General features: G+C 37.7%; 1 non-coding gene across 1 annotated transcript; it reads right to left on the reverse strand.

The window, feature by feature from the left end:
• Positions 1-2,487: 2,487 nt before the first annotated feature.
• On the reverse strand, positions 2,488-2,593 carry LOC139845819 (small nucleolar RNA R71). The gene has a single exon (XR_011758575.1). It is a non-coding gene; the product is annotated as a small nucleolar RNA R71 (small nucleolar RNA).
• Positions 2,594-23,133: the final 20,540 nt, after the last annotated feature.

Consider the following 23,133-nt stretch of genomic DNA (forward strand, 5'->3'; position numbering starts at 1 on the left):
TGTTTAAGAAATGTTACCCAAAATCGAAGTGGTTAGCATCAAATCGAAGAGGATGATGAGAGGATCAAGAATATGTAGTTTGTTTGGATTGAAGCTCGCTTGAACGGATTTGGATGATGATTTAAGGTTTGAATGTTGAGAGAGTTTGAAAGTATCAAAAAGGAAGAAGGAGGTGAAATGAATGGATGGAGGAGAAGGGTTGACTAGTTGACCTAGTCACTAGTTTAACCCTTTGGCGACTTTAGTCCTTCGAGTTCAAATCGGGTGCGGGATATAACCAAACGATTTATTTTAAGTTACACGGGAGTACGGGAGATATTGAAATCCGATAACGAGAATATTTAAAACGTTACATAACAAAGGATACGAATCTAGATACGAAGGGTATCATTTAAAAAGAAAAAGACGGGCGTTAAAATAATTTAACGGAAAAATGCGGGATGTTACACTATCTGTGTCACCCCTTGGTAAGAGAAGTCTATAGGATACAACGTAAGTTTGACTGAGGCACATCGGTTGTAGTAAGTCCACCGAGCCTTGAATTCCGACTGATGACTCTTTCGTTGTGAAACATCTAACTAGACCCCTAGTACATTGTCGGTTCTAGACCATTCTAGTGTAGACACCAAGCATATAAACTTAGTACGTGCACGCTGAAGCACAATGGTTGTTGTCAGCTGTACCTCTGCTAAGTAAGGCCATGGAACCCGGTCAATGCTGATTAGTACACTTCACCATAACGCAGTCTTAAGCATTACACCCCGCTTGAGGGATTCTTGGTTAATTAAGGAACTGTTTGTTTAAACACATAAAGGATTGGACCGTTAGGATAACCGAACGTGTTCATGGAAGTCAAAACCGACTTGGCCATGGTGTTCTTTACGGTTAAACTCTTTTTAAGGGCCTAACTAACGAACGCATCGAAGCATATCACGTCTCTCGGATACGGCAAACCCTGCATTCTGTTATGTTTAAGAAAGTTTAGACCTTTGTGGAATGTTAATACGTCACCCAACCGAGTCGATCAATTGGATGAGCCGCCTGAACGTGTATGCCTGTAGTCAGACTGCACGGGCGTCGGGGGTAAGGGACGTTGCTGTCTATTCAGAATCTTCAAGCCTATCGCATTACCCAGTGACATGTCTTATGACAGGGGCGTTTAGGACCAGCATAATGAAAAGGTCACTACCTATTCATGAGCCAGTATTCCATAATCTCGACAAAGTAACTGATGAAATCATAGTATGCGCCTGTTTTAACCTTATCTGAATTACAAATTTTATCGCATTTACTTTACTTTATCTTATAAACTAGAAAACCCAAAATTAGGTAACAAACCACTACTCCTTCACCTTAGGATTATCTTAAGCGTTAAATATAGGTTCGATTCTACTGATATCTTAAAAATATTACCCTATGTCATACTTCCCTTATTCATAATAAGGAGTGGTACGATTTACGCCCCGTTAAATATAAATTTAAAACTATTGATCGCTACCCTGATCAGCTGATTCTGACGCTATGCGACCTGACGACACCGCATAAATAAAACCGTCCGTTTCGGCCGTGTCATTGTGGCCGCATCAAGTTTTTGGCGCTGCTGCCGGGGAACTGGTATCAGACAATACTGCTTTTATCAAACTCATTCACAAGTATTTAGTAGTGTCTAAGAAAGACAATTATACACGGACTTGGTTGTTGGATTTTTCGAACAGTCTCTAATTATATTGGAACCAAAAGGATCCTGCCTCTCCATAGTCGGCCTGGCCACTTGGTTTGTTGAATACTTCGTGCGAAGCTCTGTTATCAAAATACCAGGGAATCAGTAGCAAGAACCAAAAACATATTTACACTTATTAGATTAGATTACATTAGATTAAAACTACTTTAGATTAAAACTACCTTAAATTACTTTAGATTACTTTAGAATAACCTTAGATTGCTTTAGACTAAATTATCAACTTAGCTTATATGCTTAAAAATTAAAAACAAAAAGGCATACCCAGTGTATGGCCCAAACCCAATCTAGACCACGGCCGTTGTTCTTCGTACCTGATCCAGACGCAATAATCTCTAAAGCACACAAGGAAGAATGAATCAGAAATCGAATGGCGTTACGCGTTACTTTAGCAGAAAACACAAAACCCTCGATTGAAGGTCGAGGAGGACCGATCAGATTCCCAGAGATTCAAGGACACTCGTTCGAATTAAAACATCACATTATACAGCTCATCCAAAATGGTTGTCAATTTAATGGATTATCAAATGATGATCTTAACTCTCACCTTGATAAATTCATATCTCTTTCAAACTCCTATAAACAGCCAGGGATAGGACAAGATGTAGTCTGGCTATACTTGTTCCCCTATTCTCTCACTCATCATGCACAAACATGGTTTGAAGGACTGAAAATAGATTCCATCACGTCATGGACAGAGATGGCTACTAAATTCCTAAACAAATATTTTCCTCCATCTAAACAAACCAAACTTAAGAATGACATCCTTAACTTTAAACAAAGTTATGATGAATCTCTTTACACTGCATGGGAGCGATTCAAAATCCTGCTAAAGAAATGCCCTAATCACCAGTTAGAACGGCCAGCCCAAATCTGTACCTTCTACGATGGTCTTACGGTAAATCATAGGACGACGATAGATGCAGCAGCTCAAGGAAATCTGATGAACCAAACCGCAGACGAAGCACGGGAATTGCTCGAGTGCATGCCAATGCATCATCATGACTAGAACGTGGTGAAACAACTTCATCATCTGCACCACTCTCCACACTTAATAATAAAATGGAGGCCATCAAATCCCTCACAGATAAGATGGAATCTCTTGCCAAACAACTCGAGGAATTGAAGAAGCAGCCGCAGCAGGGTAACCAGGTTCAGGCCTGTGTTAATTGTACCAACCTGTAACCCACTGAAGAATACCAAGTTGAGTACGAGAACCCTGACGGATCAGTCTGTTACGTTCAATACCCAGCTCGTCAATCAAATTCCGGATTCAATCAACAACCTAGGGTTAACCAATTCCAAAGAAACAACCAGCCTTTTTGCTATCGTTACACACCTTATCCACCCCAACAATCTCAATTGACCTACGATCAACCACTTCCACTCACTGGCCCACCAACTGAGAAAAATTCCCCAACCACCCAAATTACAAAAGTAACCAACCCTACTCTTGGGACTGATGATCAGTTGATTCAGTTCATCCAAGGACAACAACAGTTGAATCAGAGAACTGCGTCTAGACAAGACTAGACAGAAATACTAATGCGAAATCAATTGGATCTGCTCAAAAGTGTAGAAACGCAGCTCGGACAGTTATCACAACGCCTTGAAATCCGACTACAAGGAAGGTTACCTAGTAATACTATCCAAAATCGCCACATAAAAGAAGCTAAGAAAATTGATTCCGTAATCCCAGAGGAAGAACCACGGAGAAGGTCAGCTAGGCTCAAGAACAAATCGATATATACTCAGAAGCTGTCCACTACAACTCCAGTTTGTGTACCTTACCCTGGAAGGCTACAGGAGGAACCATCCAAGCTTAATTCCTACAAACTTGATGGAAGATTCCTAAACACCATATCCAAGGTCCCCAATAAGAAGAGATACATCCGAAGACTTCTCTCTACAAAGGAAAGGATACCAGATTCCAACAAAACTCCACTGAGTGAAGAATGCTCGACATTACTCAGAAACTCTCTACCGCAAAAGCTAGGAGATACGGGCCGATTCATTTTCCCGTGTTCAATCTACCAGTCTGGAACCATTCACGTGCTAGCAGATTTAGGAGCAAGTATCAACCTAATCCCCTAATCTCTCTACAAGAGATTAGAGTTAGGAGACTTATCATCAACTAAAATGACAATCCAACTTGCCGATCACACAATTCGATATCCTAAGGGCATAATTGAGAACGTCTTGGTGAACTGTAACAACCCTGCTTTTTCCGTCACTTCCGTTAACTTTCTGTTAGTTTATTTAACGGCGATTACTTGACTTTTATGTGTTTATGAGTAATAAATACTTACTTGATCCTTGGAGGGTTACGATAATTAATATGGGTTAATATTAATTTAAATAAATATTTCAGATAAAGAAGTACGATAAAAACGATACGGTTTGGATAGCTACTTTTTGAGCAACGAAACGCTCGGGTTTATTTTAAAAGTTATTTTAATAATTATTAACTTTTTAAAAATATTTAATTTATTGGGTTTTTAATAAATTAAATGATTGGTTGCGTTTTAACGATCGGTTAGCATTTCGGGCCTTCGGTACGTCTAAACGGCACTTGAAACGAGCCACGAGTACGCGCTTTTGCAAAACACGAGCCCAGGGACTCACCACATGGGCCATTCGGCCGATTGCCACCCCACACTCTTTTGTTTTATTTGTTGGTCCACTTGGGATTTAATTAGTCCAGGTATTAGTTACTTAGGCCCTAGTTAAGCTAATTAAAAGATCCCTGGAACAAAATTTAATCCCATAACCTAATTAAGAAAGGAAAAAAGCACGCAGCTCTTCCCTCTCTTCTCCTTCCGCTCGTCGATCAACAACCCTAACACAACATCCATCAATTTTGATTTTTAGCTTGAACTTTAAACACGAAACTTGCAATTCGCATCATCCTCTACGTATTGGTGTGCTTTATTTGTCGATCAAAGGTATAAATAGCTAACCCTAATTTTTAAAATCTGAATTTTATTAATGTTTCATGGTTTAGGTTGTCTATTGCTCAAGTCTTGATGTATGATTAATGTTAGATGCGTTAGATTGTTCGTTTTGATTGATTTATATAAAAACCGAATTTATTTTTGGTGTGTACAGAAATTTGAATTTTTCAATTGCATGATATTATGTGATATTTATAATCCTCATGAAAAACTATTTATTTTAGGCTTTGGATTCGCTTGATTTCGTTTCCGGATGATCAAGTTATGTCCATTTAAAATTAACGTTGTGTTTTTGTTGTTTGATCAGAAATCTGGGATTGATAAGTCACAAATTGGTTTGTGAAATTATTACCATTGGACATATAATTCAAAAATACTCAGTTTTCACTAGGATATCATGTCATTTTCTTGAGTATAACTTGTGATATGCTTGATTTAGTGAAAAAGTGGATTTTTCCAGCACTTGCATGAAAACAGACTTTTATGCTAAAATGTGTTAACTTTTGGGTTTAAAGCTTTGAATATATGAAATGTACACAAATAGTACTTCACTTTTCTTGTAGATATCATGGTCTAATTATATTTATATCTTCGGATAATTGCATGCGAATGTGACAAGCTAAACTAGGATCGAATCTGCAACTTGCTCTCTGATTTGTACTCTGTGGTTTGTGTTTTGTGAATTAACATGAATGCTTCTGGGATGTGATTATTTATATGTTATTTGATATATGATTAGTTTGTTACAACCTCTGAAACCTTATGCATTATACACATTAGGGCCATAGTTTTGATGACTTCTGAATTGAGCTGAAAACAGGACATCCAACTTAAATGAATAAACGGTATAAATTGGCTAAACAAAATTTGCCCATCTTTTGATATGTGTTAGTTTGACTTGTCCTTGAACCATGTCCACTGACCTAGCTTGATTTTCATGTCCCTAGCTCTGGTTATAGATAAAACGAGATCAATGCGCGGTCAGAAACTGACTTGGCAAACCATAAATGTACCCCTTCTGATTCCTGACTTTTAGACATCGTATGAGACCCTGACCGAACTTTTTGGAATCAATTTTGAGTATACTTGTGATCTGAAGTTTTCCATGTTTTCATGAATTTTGTACTATGAGATATTATGCGAAGTTTGCTACATGTACATGAACTTTATGCATGACGATTAACTTCGATTGTATAATTGAGCATTTATGATCTAAAACGTGTTGTTTGACTTAGGTTTGACATGTTGACCAATATTTGACATGAACCTACTGATGTTGACTTTAGTTGACTACTTTGACCAAGTTTAACTTTTGGTTTGACCTTGGTTGACTTTGTTTGACTTGCATGAACTAGTTGACTATATGTTGACTTTTACTTTGAAACGCGTCGAGTCGAGCAATAAGACAACTTATAATATGAAACCACATTGTTTAAAACATATATGTTGACCAACCTAAATACGTATGCTTAGGTTGCATTACTCGGCTATAATCCGTGCAAGTTATTGTCTGTCATCCGAACTATTCTAAGGTGAGTCTACAGTCCTCTTTTTACATGTTTTCAGGGATGGAAATACACGCTGTTGTACTTACATTTTTGCAAATTCTTTTATGTTGACACGAGTACTATATATACATATTGAGTTTGATCACAAATCCTCTAGCTTGAATACTTTTAATACCATCGGGTAAGCACAATTTAGATGGATGGATTCGTTAGGTTGACAACCTCACCATACTTTATAACTGTAGTGCATTTACTTTGAACATTAGATACACTAGATCAAGTGTATAACATTTTATGGGGTAAAGGGAGTGTAGTGGATTCTATACTCTGGTCATTGCTAGTATTCAGGTGCTCATAGATTATGTAAACGTTTCGCAACTTGGAGTTGTACTTGTAAAATCTCATGGTCAATGAACTGAACTATTTTTCTGATAACTGTTTTTCAGATACTGTTACATTATTTTAAACCTGTAGATTCACCAACATTATTTGTTGACCTGTTTTGCGTGTTTTATTCTCAGGTCCTTAAGAGGTAGACTTTCGCTGTGTTTGATGCTTGGTCTGACCGTGGAGTCAGCTTACTTATTTAAAGACATTATTTACTTTTGCATATAAAACTTTTACAACTGTTCAAATACTGTTGGCTTGTGGTTACGATCACAACAGTGTTTTATTTTGGGATTTATTGACTTATGTTTTTGAAAGTCAACTTTTAATAAAATTAAATGCGATTGCTTTGAACTTCTCATATAGAGGGCGTAACTGTTAACTGTGGGACCTTGATTAACACGCCGTCAGATGGAAATTTGGCGGGGTGTTATAGATGGTATCAGAGCTAACGGTTCGTAGGGAAACTAGGACTTGCATTCGTGTGTCTGATTTGGTCATTAGGACACTTTGGTGAGTCTAGACTACGACCGGGACTTAGTCATTACATGAATACTTTATTTCTAACGTTATGTGTTGACTAATCTGCTTTCTATGTGTACTTGTCTTGTGAGTTAGATGTCGCGGGATTTCGAAAATAGTAGCAACTCAAGTGTAGCTGATGCAAATGCACCTGCTCCTGCTCCAGCACCTGCCCCTGCTTCTCACCAGATACCCAATCATCCAGTTAATCTCTATGACATGGATCTGATTCACACCAACCGAAATAGGGATGTGGTTGATCGTGTGAATGCTTTGAGTGATGTTGCGAGGATATACCCACATCCTGATGATCTTGACAGGTTGGACTCGAGGGTTACGTCCATAAACAATTATACGTACGAGGCTGAAGCGAGGTTCTTCAACATGGAGCGATTGATAGCAGCCCTGACTGCCAGGATTGCTGCATTGGAGGTGGATCGAAATAGGCCTAGGGATGATGGACCTGCCTCTCGTACCAGACAGAAGAGGAAGTGAAGGGTCATTCGACCACGAGCTTTCTTTTCTTTCTCATCCACCATTCTTTCCATTATTTGATTATATATGACTTACCGGGTGTTTTAAACCGGTCTACTAGTATATGATGATTGTTGTCTGGGTTTATTACTTTTGGGATTTGGTTTATTACCTTTTGGATTTTTTTTTAATAATGGTGGATTATGCTATGAATAATTATTATCTTTTATTGCATGCGGTAATATTCTGTACTTAGTAACATTGTATGGTTATAATAGTTGTGTTATGTGATACTACTATGGTTACCATTATTGCCACTACTTAGTGCTACTACCAGTGCTATCACTACATAACACTAGTGCCACTACTATTACCACTAGTGTCACTACTACCAGTACTATTACTGGTGACACTATTATCACCACTGTCACTACTATCACTACTAGTACTACTTACACTACCTCTCACTACTTACGAATCTTTTTGTACTATTATTATTTACTAGTCTTCAACACTTGCTGCTAGTATATTTTATATATAGCGTTGTTTTGACACTGACCTAATGTGTTTTTCTGTGTTGAAGATGCCTCCGAAGGAATCCACTGCTACCCAAATCAGGAGACTTGTAGCCGAAGGCATTGCAGCCGAGAGAGCTGAGTTGTTAAGAGAATTCAACAAAACCCGCAACAACAATGATGGTGGTGGTTCGAGAAACACCAACGGTAACGGCACTCAATGCCGTAATGGATGTTCTTACAAGACATTCACTAGTTGCAACCCGCACTCTTTTAACAGAACTGAGGGACCAGTTGGTCTCACTTATTGGTTTGAAAAGCTAGAGTCGGTTTTCTGCATTAGCTGGTGTAATGATAATGATCGAGTGGGTTTTGCTACGGGCACACTGTCAGACAGTGCGCTCACTTGGTGGAACAACTATGCACAATCCTTGGGTCATGATCAAGCTTATACCCTACCATGGGAAACTTTGAAGCAAAGAATGATTGATGAATATTGTTCACGGAATGAGATTAAGAAGATGGAACACGAGTTCCGAGAATTGAAGTTGGTAGGCGGTGATCTTACCGCCTATAACAAGAGATTTTTTGAGTTGTTTTGATGTGTCCTGAAATGGTTACTCCTGAGAGGCGTAAGATTGAATAGTACATCGAGGGTTTAAGTGAGAGTATTCAAAGTGGGGTTACTACTTCTAAACCCACCACTGTGCAAGAAGCTATCGACATGGCGAGTTTGTTATTAGACCAGATTTCCCAGAGAGGAAAGGGTACCACTGTGAGTAAGGTTAAGTCCAATGATGGTAAAAGGAAGTGGAACGGTGGTCAAGATAAGAATTTTAACCAACAGCTGTTCAAGAAGCAAGATACTTACCGCAACGACACTGGGGTCACAGGAACTAACTCTAGGTATAAGGGTAATAAGCCACAATGCTCAAAGTGTGGCAAGCATCACACCGGAAACTGTGCTACTCTAATTTGTGACCGGTGTAAGAAGTTTGGCCATTTGACAAGGGATTGTAAGGTTAACCTCAACAACAATACCAACAACAACACTGCAAACAATGCGAATAATGCTGGTAATGCTAAGAACTGTTTTGGGTGTGGATAGCCGGGTCATTTCAAGAGGGACTGTCCTAAGAACAACAATGGGAATGCTCGAGGCAGGGCGTTCAACATCAACTCTGCGGAAGCTCGTGATGATCCGAAGCTAGTCACGAGTACGTTTTCACTCAATGATCAACCTGTTTATGTTTTATTTGACACTGGTGCTGATAGAAGCCTTATATCTAAGGATATTTGTCACAATGTTAAGAACCATGTTTCTTCCTTAGATAGCGTGTATTCCACATAACTAGGGAATGGTAATTTGATGAGAGCCGATAAGATTTATCGTGGTTGTACTTTGAAGTTAGAGGGTTAACCTTTTAGCATTGATGTGATACCTATTAAACTGGGAAGTTTTGACCTCGTGGTTGGAATGGACTGGTTATCTGACAACAAAGCCGAGGTGGTCTGTGACCTAAAGGCTATTCGTATTCCTATTGCTGACGGTGAACCTATGATGATTTATGGTGAAAAGAACAGCTCACAATTACATCTCATTAACTGCTTGAAAGTTCAGAAGTATGTGAGAAAGGGATGTATCGCGTTTATGGCTCACGTAAGTCAAATTGCACCTGAAGAAAGGAGACCCGAAGACATTCCTATAGTTAAGGAATTTCTTGAAGTTTTTTCAGAGGAATTACCTGGTCTCCCACCGCATCGAGAAGTTGAGTTCCAGATAGATTTAGTGCCAGGAGCGGCACCGGTGGCTCGCGCACCGTACAGACTTGCACCCCAGAGCTTCAAGAGTTGTCTAGCCAATTGCAAGAGTTGTTGGACAAAGGATTTATCCGACCGAGTTCTTCACCTTGGGGAGCTCCGGTCTTGTTTGTTAAAAAGAAGGATGGGTCGATGAGATTGTGTATCGACTACAGAGAATTGAACAAGTTGACAATCAAAAATCGGTATCCGCTACCGAGGATTGATGACTTATTTGATCAACGACAGGGATCTAGTTATTATTCGAAGATTGATTTGAGATCCGGGTATCACCAATTCAGAGTCAAAGAAGCGGATGTCCCAAAGACGGCGTTTAGAACACGTTATGGACATTATGAGTTTACAGTGATGCCGTTTGGTTTGACGAATGCACCGGCAGTGTTCATGGACCTCATGAATCGTGTATGTAAGCCATACCTAGATAAATCTGTCATTGTGTTTATTGATGATATATTGGTGTACTCCAAGAACAAGAAAGAGCACGAACAATATCTACGTTCGATATTGACTATGCTTAGAAAAGAGCAGTTGTATGCAAAGTTCTCTAAGTGTGACTTTTGGTTACCAGAGGTACAATTTCTTGGCCATGTTGTAGGAGCCAATGGGATACAAGTCTATCCAGCAAAGATTGAGTCAGTTAAGAATTGGGAAACTCTAAAGACGCCAACTCAGATCCGGCATTTTTTGGGTCTAGCTGGTTACTACAGGAGATTCATCGAAGGATTCTCCAAGATTGCCCAACCACTAACCGCGTTGACTCATAAAGGCAAGAAGTATGAGTGGTCAGAACCGCAAGAAACTTCATTCCAGTTGTTGAAGGAGAAGTTAACAACTGCACCAATATTGTCTCTACCCGAGGGATTGTTGTTTATTGTGATGCCTCATGTCAAGGAATGGGTTACGTGCTTATGCAACGAAACAAGGTTATTGCTTATAGATCACGACAGTTAAAAATTCATGAGCAGAACTACACTACGCATGACCTTGAACTAGGAGCTATTGTCTTTGCACTTAAAATGTGGAGACACTACCTGTATGGAACCAAGTTTACTATCTTCACCGACCATAAGAGTTTACATCACATACTTGATCAGAAACAGCTCAACATGAGACAACGACGTTGGATGGAACTACTTAACGATTATAACTGTGAAATTCAATACCATCCGGGCAAAGCGAATGTTATAGCATATGCTTTGAGACGAAAGGAGAGAGAGAAACCTCTCAGGGTTAAAGCGCTTAACATAGTTGTACGTACGAATCTCACATCACAGATCTGCGAAGCACAACGAGAGGCCGTGAAGCAAGAAAATGTCGATGTTGAATTCATCAGAGGGATGGATAAGAAATTTGACATTAAAGAGGACGGAACACGGTACTTTGCTAATTGAATCTGGGTACCAAATTTTGGTGGATTGAGAGAACTAGTGTTGGAGGAAGCACACAAGTCAAGATACTCAATTCATCCGGGATTAGATAAAATGTACCAAGATTTGAAGGTGTTTTATTGGTGGCCAAATTTGAAAGCTGACATTGCTACCTATGTCGAAAAGTGCTTGACTTGCGCTAAAGTCAAGGCTGAACATTAGAAGCCATCAGGATTATTAACTTAACTCAGAGATTCCCAGTAGAAATGGGAAGGTATTACAATGGACTTCATCACGAAACTGCGGAGAACGGTGGGAGGTTACGATACTATTTGGGTTATCGTGGATCGTCTCACTAAGTCTGCACACTTCTTACCGATAAGAGAAACTGAAAAAATGGAGAAGTTAGCTCAGGTTTACATTAAGGAAGTCGTCTCTAGGCATGGAGGGCCTATATCTATTATATCCGATCGCGACAGCAAAATCACTTCCAGATTTTGGCGGTCATTACAGAAAGCAATGGGGACCCGTTTAAATATGAGTACAACATATCACCCCCAGACTGATGGCCAGAGCGAACGAACTATTCAAACTTTTGAAGACATGTTACGAGCTTTTGTCATTGATTTCGGGAACGGATGGGATAAGTTCTTACCACTAGCTGAGTTCTCATACAATAACAGCTACCATGCGAGTATTAAAGCTGCACCTTTCGAAGCGCTGTACAGAAGGAAGTGTAGATCTCCCGTATGTTGGAGCGAATTGGGGGATAGTCAGTTGACAGGTCCTGAGATTATTCAGGAGACAACGGAGAAAGTCCTACAGATTCAGGAACAATTGAGAACGGCTCGGAGTCGTCAAAAGAGTTATGCCGATGTTAGATGGAAGGACATAGAATTCCAAGCTGGTGACAAAGTCATGCTTAAGGTATCACCTTGGAAGGGTGTTATACAGTTCGGGAAACGAGGTAAATTGAGTCCTAGATATGTTGGACCGTTCGAGATAACCGAAAGAGTTGGACCGGTAGCTTACAGGTTGGAACTGCCACAAGCACTCGGTGGTATACACGATGTTTTTCACATATCCAACTTGAAGAAGTGCTTAGCCGACGAGAATTTGATTATTCCTTTAGAGGAACTGCGTATCGATGACAAACTTCATTTCATTGAAGAACCTGTCGAAGTCTTGGGTCGTGAGGTCAAACAGTTGAAGCAAAGCAGAATTCCCATCGTTTATGTTCGGTGGAATGCGAGAAGAGGACCAGAGTTCACGTGGGAGCGTGAGGATCAAATGAGACTGAAATACCCGCAACTGTTTCCGGATGAAACTACTTCAGCGGACGTTCACAAAAATTTCGGGACAAAATTTTCAATAACAGGTGGGTAATGTAACAACCCTGCTTTTTACGTCACTTCCGTTAACTTTCTGTTAGTTTATTTAACGGCGATTACTTGACTTTTATGTGTTTATGTGTAATAAATCCATACTTGATCCTTGGAGGGTTACGATAATTAATATGGGTTAATATTAATTTAAATAAATATTTCGGATAAAGAAATACGATAAAAACGATACGGTTTGGATAGCTACTTTTTTAGCAACGAAACGCTCGAGTTTATTTTAATAATTATTTTAATAATTATTTTAATAATTATTAACTTTTTAAAAATATTTAATTTATTGGGTTTTTAATAAATTAAACGATTGGTTGCGTTTTAACGATCAGTTTAGCATTCCGGGCCTTCGGTACGTCTAAACGGCACTTGAAACGAGCCACGAGTACGCGCTTTTGCAAAACACAAGCCCAGGGACTCACCACATGGGCCATTCGGCCAATTGCCACCCCACACTCTTTTGTTTTATTTGTTGGGCCACTTGGGATTTAATTAGTCCATGTATTAGTTACTTAGGCCCTAGTTAAGCTAATTAAAAGATCTCTGGAACAAAATTTAATCCCATAACCTAATTAAGAAAGGAAAAAAGCACGCAGCTGAAATGTCCCGTTCTTATTGATTAAAAACGTTCCATATTAATTGATTTCGTTGCGAGGTTTTGACCTCTATATGAGACGTTTTTCAAAGACTGCATTCATTTTTAAAACAAACCATAACCTTTATTTCATAAATAAAGGTTTAAAAAGCTTTACGTAGATTATCAAATAATGATAATCTAAAATATCATGTTTACACACGACCATTACATAATGGTTTACAATACAAATATGTTACATTGAAATCAGTTTCTTGAATGCAGTTTTTACACAATATCATACAAACATGGACTCCAAATCTTGTCCTTATTTTAGTATGCAACAGCGGAAGCTCTTAGTATTCACCTGAGAATAAACATGCTTTAAACGTCAACAAAAATGTTGGTGAGTTATAGGTTTAACCTATATATATCAAATCGTAACAATAGACCACAAGATTTCATATTTCAATACACATCCCATACATAGAGATAAAAATCATTCATATGGTGAACACCTGGTAACCGACATTAATAAGATGCATATATAAGAATATCCCCATCATTCCGGGACACCCTTCGGATATGATATAAATTTCGAAGTACTAAAGCATCCGGTACTTTGGATGGGGTTTGTTAGGCCCAATAGATCTATCTTTAGGATTCGCGTCAATTAGGGTGTCTGTTCCCTAATTCTTAGATTACCAGACTTAATAAAAAGGGGCATATTCGATTTCGATAATTCAACCATAGAATGTAGTTTCACGTACTTGTGTCTATTTTGTAAATCATTTATAAAACCTGCATGTATTCTCATCCCAAAAATATTAGATTTTAAAAGTGGGACTATAACTCACTTTCACAGATTTTTACTTCGTCGGGAAGTAAGACTTGGCCACTGGTTGATTCACGAACCTATAACAATATATACATATATATCAAAGTATGTTCAAAATATATTTACAACACTTTTAATATATTTTGATGTTTTAAGTTTATTAAGTCAGCTGTCCTCGTTAGTAACCTACAACTACTTGTCCACAGTTAGATGTACAGAAATAAATCGATAAATATTATCTTGAATCAATCCACGACCCAGTGTATACATATCTCAGTATTGATCACAACTCAAACTATATATATTTTGGAATCAACCTCAACCCTGTATAGCTAACTCCAACATTCACATATAGAGTGTCTATGGTTGTTCCGAAATATATATAGATGTGTCGACATGATAGGTCGAAACATTGTATACGTGTCTATGGTATCTCAAGATTACATAATATACAATACAAGTTGATTAAGTTATGGTTGGAATAGATTTGTTACCAATTTTCACGTAGCTAAAATGAGAAAAATTATCCAATCTTGTTTTACCCATAACTTCTTCATTTTAAATCCATTTTGAGTGAATCAAATTGCTATGGTTTCATATTGAACTCTATTTTATGAATCTAAACAGAAAAAGTATATGTTTATAGTCGGAAAAATAATTTACAAGTTGTTTTTGTAAAGGTAGTCATTTCAGTAAGAACGACGTCTAGATGACCATTTTAGAAAACATACTTCCACTTTGAGTTTAACCATAATTTTTGGATATAGTTTCATGTTCATAATAAAAATTATTTTCCCAGAATAACAACTTTTAAATCAAAGTTTATCATAGTTTTTAATTAACTAACCCAAAACAGCCCGTGGTGTTACTACGACGGCGTAAATCCGATTTTACGGTGTTTTTCGTGTTTCCAGGTTTTAAATCATTAAGTTAGCATATCATATAGATATAGAACATGTGTTTAGTTGATTTTAAAAGTCAAGTTAGAAAGATTAACTTTTATTTGCGAACAAGTTTAGAATTAACTAAACTATGTTCTAGTGATTATAAGTTTAAACCTTCGAATAAGATAGCTTTATATGTATGAATCGAATGATGTTATGAACATCATTACTACCTCAAGTTCCTTGGATAAACCTACTGGAAATGAGAAAAATAGATCTAGCTTCAAAGGATCCTTGGATGGCTTGAAAGTTCTTGAAGCAGAATCATGACACGAAAACAATTTCAAGTAAGATTTCCACTCGAAATAAGATTGTTATAGTTATAGAAATTGAATTAAAGTTTAAATATGATTATTACCTTGTATTAGAAAGATAACCTACTGTAAGTAACAAAGGTTTCTTGATCTTGGATGATTACTTGGAATGGATTTAGAAAACTTGGAAGTAAACTTGCAATCTTGGAAGTATTCTTGATTTTATGAAACTAGAACTTTTGGAATTTATGAATAACACTTAGAACTTGAAGATAGAACTTGAGAGAGATCAATTAGATGAAGAAAATTGAAGAATTAAAGTATTTGTAGGTGTTTTTGGTCGTTGGTGTATGGATTAGATATAAAGGATATGTAATTTTGTTTTCATGTAAATAAGTCATGAATGATTACTCATATTTTTGTAATTTTATGAGATATTTCATGCTAGTTGCCAAATGATGGTTCCCACATGTGTTAGATGACTCACATTGGCTGCTAAGAGCTGATCATTGGAGTGTATATACCAATAGTACATACATCTAAAAGCTGTGTATTGTACGAGTACGAATACGGGTGCATACGAGTAGAATTGTTGATGAAACTGAACAAGGATGTATTTGTAAGCATTTTTGTTAAGTAGAAGTATTTTGATAAGTGTCTTGAAGTCTTTTAAAATTGTATGAATACATATTAAAACACTACATGTATATATATTTTAACTGAGTCGTTAAGTCATCGTTAGTCGTTACATGTAAATGTTGTTTTGAAACCTTTAGGTTAACGATCTTGTTAAATGTTGTTAACCCATTGTTTATTATAACAAATGAGATGTTAAATTGTTATATTATCATGATATTATGATATATAATATATCTTAGTATGATATATATACAGTTAAATGTCGTTACAACGATAATCGTTACATATATGTCTCGTTTCGAAATCATTAAATTAGTAGTCTTATTTTTACATATGTATTTCATTGTTAATACACTTAATAATATATTTTCTTATCATTTAACATAATTAACCAAGTGTATCAATATCTTAATATGATTCATATGTACCTAGTAAGACGTTGTTATAACGATAATCGTTATATATATCGTTTTCGAGTTTCTTAAATTAATAGTCTCATTTTTATGTATATAACTCATTGTTAAAATAACTAATGAGATACATACTTATAATAAAATCATTTTAACTATATATATAACCATATATATGTCATCGTATAGTTTTTACAAGTTTTAACGTTCGTGAATCACCGGTCAACTTGGGTGGTCAATTGTCCATATGAAACCTATTTCAATTAATCAAGTCTTAACAAGTTTGATTGCTTAACATGTTGGAAACACTTAATCATGTAAATAACAATTTCATTTAATATATATATATATATATATATATATATATATATATATATATATATATATATATATATATATATATATATATATATATATATATATATATATATATATATATATATATATATATATAATCATTGAAAAGTTCGGGTCACTACAGTACCTACCCGTTAAATAAATTTCGTCCCGAAATTTTAAGCAGTTGGAGGTGTTGACTTATCTTCTGGAAATAAATGCGGGTATTTCTTCTTCATCTGATCTTCACGCTCCCAGGTGAACTCGAGTCCTCTACGAGCATTCCATCGAACCTTAACAATCGGTATCTTGTTTTGTTTAAGTCTCTTAACCTCACGATCCATTATTTCGACGGGTTCTTCAATGAATTGAAGTTTTTCATTGATTTGGATTTTGTCCAACGGAATAGTGAGATCTTCTTTAGCAAAACATTTCTTCAAATTTGAGACGTGGAAAGTGTTATGTACAGCCGCGAGTTGTTGAGGTAGCTCCAGTTGGTAAGCTACTGGTCCGACACGATCTATAATCTTGAATGGTCCAATGTACCTTGGATTTAGTTTCCCCCGTTTACCAAATCGAACAACGCCTTTCCAAGGTGAAACCTTAAGCATGACCATTTCTCCAATTTCAAACTCTATATCTTTTCTTTTACTGTCCGCATAGCTCTTTTGTCGACTCTGGGCGGTTTTCAATCTTTGTTGAATTTGGATGATTTTCTCGGTAGTTTCTTGTATTATCTTCGGACCCGTAATCTGTCTATCCCCCACTTCACTCCAACAAATCGGAGACCTGCACTTTCTACCATAAAGTGCTTCAAACGGCGCCATCTCAATGCTTGAATGGTAGCTGTTGTTGTAGGAAAATTCTGCTAACGGTAGATGTCGATCTCAACTGTTTTCGAAATCAATAACACAAGCTCGTAGCATGTCTTCAAGTGTTCGTATCGTCCTTTCGCTCTGCCCATCAGTTTGTGGATGATAGGCAGTACTCATATCTAGACGAGTTCCCAATGCTTGCTGTAATGTCTGCCAGAATCTTGAAATAAATCTGCCATCCCTATCAGAGATAATTGAGATTGGTATTCCATGTCTGGAGACGACTTCCTTCAAATACAGTCGTGCTAACTTCCTCCATCTTGTCATCTTCTCTTATTGGCAGGAAGTGTGCTGACTTGGTGAGACGATCAACTATTACCCAAATAGTATCATAACCACTTGCAGTCCTTGGCAATTTAGTAATGAAATCCATGGTAATGTTTTCCCATTTCCATTCCGGGATTTCCGGTTGTTGTAGTAGACCTGATGGTTTCTGATGTTCCGCTTTGACCTTAGATCACGTCAAACATTCTCCTACATATTTAGCAATATCGGCTTTCATACCTGGCCACCAAAAATGTTTCGTAAGATCCTTGTACATCTTCCCCGTTCCAGGATGTATTGAGTATCTGGTTTTATGAGCTTCTCTAAGTACCATTTCTCTCATATCTCCAAATTTTGGTACCCAAATTCTTTCAGCCCTATACCGGGTTCCATCTTCCCGAATATTAAGATGCTTCTCCGATCCTTTGGGTATTTCATCCTTTAAATTTCCCTCTTTTAAAACTCCTTGTTGCGCCTCCTTTATTTGAGTAGTAAGGTTAGTGTGAATCATTATATTCATAGATTTTACTCGAATGGGTTCTCTGTCCTTTCTGCTCAAGGCGTCGGCTACCACATTTGCCTTCCCCGGGTGGTAACGAATCTCAAAGTCGTAATCATTCAACAATTCAATCCACCTACGCTGCCTCATATTCAGTTGTTTCTGATTAAATTTGTGTTGAAGACTTTTGTGGTCAGTATATATAATACTTTTGACCCCATATAAGTAGTGCCTCCAAGTCTTTAATGCAAAAACAACCGCGCCTAATTCCAAATCATGCATCGTATAATTTTGCTCGTGAATCTTCAATTGTCTAGACGCATAAGCAATCACCTTCGTCCGTTGCATTAATACATAACTGAGACCTTGCTTTGATGCGTCACAATGAATCACAAAATCATCATTCCCTTCAGGCAATGACAATATAGGTGCCGTAGTTAGCTTTTTCTTCAATAATTGAAACGCCTTCTCTTGTTCATCCTTCCATTCAAATTTCTTCCCTTTATGCGTTAATGCAGTCAAGGGTTTTGCTATTTTGGAGAAATCTTGGATAAATCTTCTGTAGTAACCAGCCAATCCTAAAAATTGACGTATGTGCTTCGGAGTTTTTGGGGTTTCCCACTTTTCAACTGTTTCGATCTTTGCCAGGTCCACCTGGATACCTTCTTTGTTCACTATGTGACCGAGGAATTGAACTTCTTCCAACCAAAATGCACACTTTGAAAACTTAGCGTACAGTTTTTCTTTCCTCAATACTTCTAGCACTTTTCTCAAATGTTCTTCGTGCTCTTGATCATTCTTTGAGTAAATAAGTATGTCATCGATGAAAACAATGACAAACTTGTCAAGATATGGCCCACACACTCGGTTCATAAGGTCCATGAACACAGCTGGTGCGTTACTCAATCCAAACGGCATAACCATAAACTCGTAATGACCATAACGCGTCCTAAAAGCAGTTTTTGGAATATCATCCTCCTTTACTCGCATTTAATGATATCCAGAACATAAATCGATCTTCGAATAAACCGACGAGCCTTGTATTTGATCAAATAAGTCATCAATTATCGGCAGTGGATAACGGTTTTTGATGGTAAGTTTGTTCAACTCTCTGTAGTCAATACACAACCTAAATGTACCATCCTTCTTCTTGACAAACAAAACAGGAGCTCCCCATGGTGATGTGCTTGGTCGAATGAAACCACGTTCTAATAGTTCTTGCAGTTGGCTTTGCAGTTCTTTCATCTCGCTGGGTGCGATTCTATAAGGAGCACGAGCTATTGGTGCAGCTCCTGGGACAAGATCTATTTGAAATTCAACAGGTCGATGTGGAGGTAGTCCCGGTAATTCTTTCGGAAATGCATCGGGAAATTCTTTTGCGACGGGAACATCATTGATGCTCTTTTCTTCAGTTTGTACTTTCTCGACGTGTGCTAGAACAGCATAGCAACCTTTTCTTAATAGTTTTTGTGCCTTCAAATTACTAATAAGATGTAGCTTCATGTTGCCCTTTCCTCCGTACACCATTAAGGGTTCTCCTTCTTCTCGTACAATGCGAATTGCATTTTTATAACATACGATCTCTGCTTTCACCTTCTTCAGCCAGTCCATGCCAACTATTACATCAAAACTCCCTAACTCTACTGGTATCAAATCAATCTTAAATATTTCGCTACCCAGTTTAATTTCTTGATTCCGGCATATATTATCTGCTGAAATTAATTTACCGTTTGCTAATTCGAGTAAAAATTTACTATCCAACGGCGTCAATGGACAACTTAATTTAGCACAAAAATCTCTACTCATATAGCTTCTATCCGCACCCGAATCAAATAAAACGTAAGCAGATTTATTGTCAATAAGAAACGTACCCGTAACAAGCTCCGAGTCTTCCTGTGCCTCTGCCGCATTAATATTGAAAACTCTTCCGCGGCCTTGTCCATTCGTGTTCTCCTGGTTCGGGCAATTTCTAATAATGTGGCCCGGTTTTCCACATTTATAACAAACTACATTGGCATAAATTTCTCCGACACTACTTGCTCCGCCATTACTCGTTTCGACACCATTTGTTCCTTTCGTTCTGTTAACCCCTGGTCCGTAGACCTCACACTTCGCCGCGCTATGACCATATCTTTTACACTTGTTGCAAAATTTGGTGCAGAACCCCGAGTGATACTTTTCACACCTTTGGCATAGCTGCTTCTGATTATTGTTGTTGTTGCGGTTGTTGGGATGATTGTTGTAGTTGCTATTGTTGTTGTTGTTGTTGTTGTTGGGCCGTTTGTTGTAGTTGCGATTGATGTTGCAATTGTTGGGATAATTGTTGCGATTATTATTGTAATTGCTGTTGTTGTATTGGTGATTCTTATCACTGTTTTCCTCCCACTTTCTTTTGACTTGCTTCACATTGGCCTCTTCAGCCGTCTGTTCTTTAATTCTTTCCTCAATCTGGTTCACTAGTTTGTGAGCCACTCTACATGCCTATTGTATGGAGGCGGGCTCATGTGAACTTATATCTTCTTGGATTCTTTCCGGTAATCCTTTCACAAACGCGTCGATCTTCTCTTCCTCATCTTCGAACGCTCCCGGACACAATAGGCACAATTCTGTGAATCGTCTTTCGTACGTGATAATATCAAATCCTTGGGTTCGTAACCCTCTAAGTTCTGTCTTGAGCTTATTGACCTCGGTTCTGGGACGGTACTTCTCGTTCATCAAGTGCTTGAATGCTGACCACGGTAGTGCGTACGCATCATCTTGTCCCACTTGCTCTAGATAGGTATTCCACCATGTTAATGCAGAACCTGTGAAGGTATGCGTAGCATACTTCACTTTGTCCTCTTCAGTACACTTACTTATGGAAAACACCGATTCGACCTTCTCGGTCCACCGTTTCAATCCGATCGGTCCTTCGGTTCCATCAAATTCCAAAGGTTTGCAGGCAGTGAATTCTTTGTAGGTGCATCCTACACGATTTACTGTACTGCTAGATCCAAGGTTATTGTTGGTATGTAGCGCAGCCTGTACTGCGGATATGTTTGAAGCTAGAAAAGTACGGAATTCCTCTTCATTCATAATCACGGTGTGTCGAGTAGTCGGTGCCATTTCCTTCAAAATAGTCAAATAGAACAAGTTAATCATACAGAATATTAAGAGTAGTTAATAGTATTTCGTAGCATAATATGAACTCATTTATAAAAGCTTTTTCTTCATATTAGCGTTTTATAAGTTTAAATTCGGGCAGTACCTACCCGTTAAGTTCATACTTAGTAGCTAATATACAATTCAACTACTACAATTCTATATGAAAAACTGATTATAAAAATATTTTGCGTTCAAACTTTTATACAATATTTTACAAACTTACAATACCGCTTATTTTACATAAAGCATGAAATATAGCACACAATAACTTTGATACAAGATAGTTGTGAAGATAATTCTAGCTAGTACACAAGTCGTTCAGCAAAGGCAATAAAGACACGTAATTCATACGTCCAGAAACAAGTCATGCATTCTGGTTTTACTAGGACTACTTCCCATCCTTGGTCTTGTGGAACATAACCGTTATGGCCGTTGATAAGACAACATGTTGTAACATCATCAAAGGGACGAGGGTTACGTAATGACCAACAGTCTCGTAATAACCTAAAAACCTCATTTCTTACCCCAATTACCGACTCCGTCACTTGTGGGAACGTTTTGTTTAATAGTTGTAGCCTGATGTTCTTTTTCTCACTTTGGTGAGAAGCGAACATTACTAACCCGTAAGCATAGCATGCTTCTTTATGTTGCATGTTAGCCGCTTTTCCTAAATCATGAAGTCCTATATTCGGATACATTGAGTCAAAATAATTTCTTAACCCGTTGTGTAAAATAGCATTTGGGTTCCCCGCAATATATGCGTCAAAGTAAACACATCGTAACTTATGGGTTTCCCAATGTGATATCCCCCATCTTTCAAACGAAAGTCTCTTATAAACCAAGACATTCTTGGAACGTTCTTCGAATGTCTTACAAACTGATTTCGCCGTAAATAGTTGTGCCGAAGAATTCTGACCGACTCTAGACAAGATTTCATCAATCATGTCTCCGGGTAGGTCTCTTAAAATATTGGGTTGTCTATCCATTTTGTGTTTTTATACTGTAAAATAGACAAGAGTTAGATTCATAAAAAAAAAATATACTTATTAATACAAGCAATTTTTACATATATCATAAAGCATAAGCACACTATATTACATATATTACACCACACGAATACAACTATCTTATTCCGACTCGCTCGTTTCTTCTTCTTCGGTTTTGGTTCATTTTGCCAAGTTTCTAGGGATATATGATGTTCCCCTAATACGAGCTGTCGTTTTCCACAACGGTTTAGAAAAACCTGGTGGTTTAGAGGTTCCCGGGTCATTGTTACAACTTAAGGGCTTCGGGGGTTGACGATACATATAAAGTTCATCGGGGTTGGAATTAGATTTCTCTATTTTTATGCCCTTTCCCTTATTATTTTCTTTTGCCTTTTTAAATTCAGTTGGGGTAATTTCTATAACATCATCGGAATTCTCGTCGGAATCCGATTCATCGGAGAATTGGTAATCCTCCCAATATTTTGCTTCCTTGGCGGAAACACCATTGACCATAATTAACCTTGGTCGGTTGGTTGAGGATTTTCTTTTACTTAACCTTTTTATTATTTCCCCCACCGATTCTATTTCCTCCTCCAGTTCCTCCTCTTCCGGTTCTGATTCTTCTTAAGGTTCTGATTCTTCTTCCGGTTCTTCTTTGGGAACTTGTGAATCAGTCCAATATATATTTGA

This window comes from Rutidosis leptorrhynchoides, chromosome 4, assembly GCF_046630445.1.
Source record: "Rutidosis leptorrhynchoides isolate AG116_Rl617_1_P2 chromosome 4, CSIRO_AGI_Rlap_v1, whole genome shotgun sequence".
Classification (NCBI taxonomy): domain Eukaryota; kingdom Viridiplantae; phylum Streptophyta; class Magnoliopsida; order Asterales; family Asteraceae; genus Rutidosis; species Rutidosis leptorrhynchoides.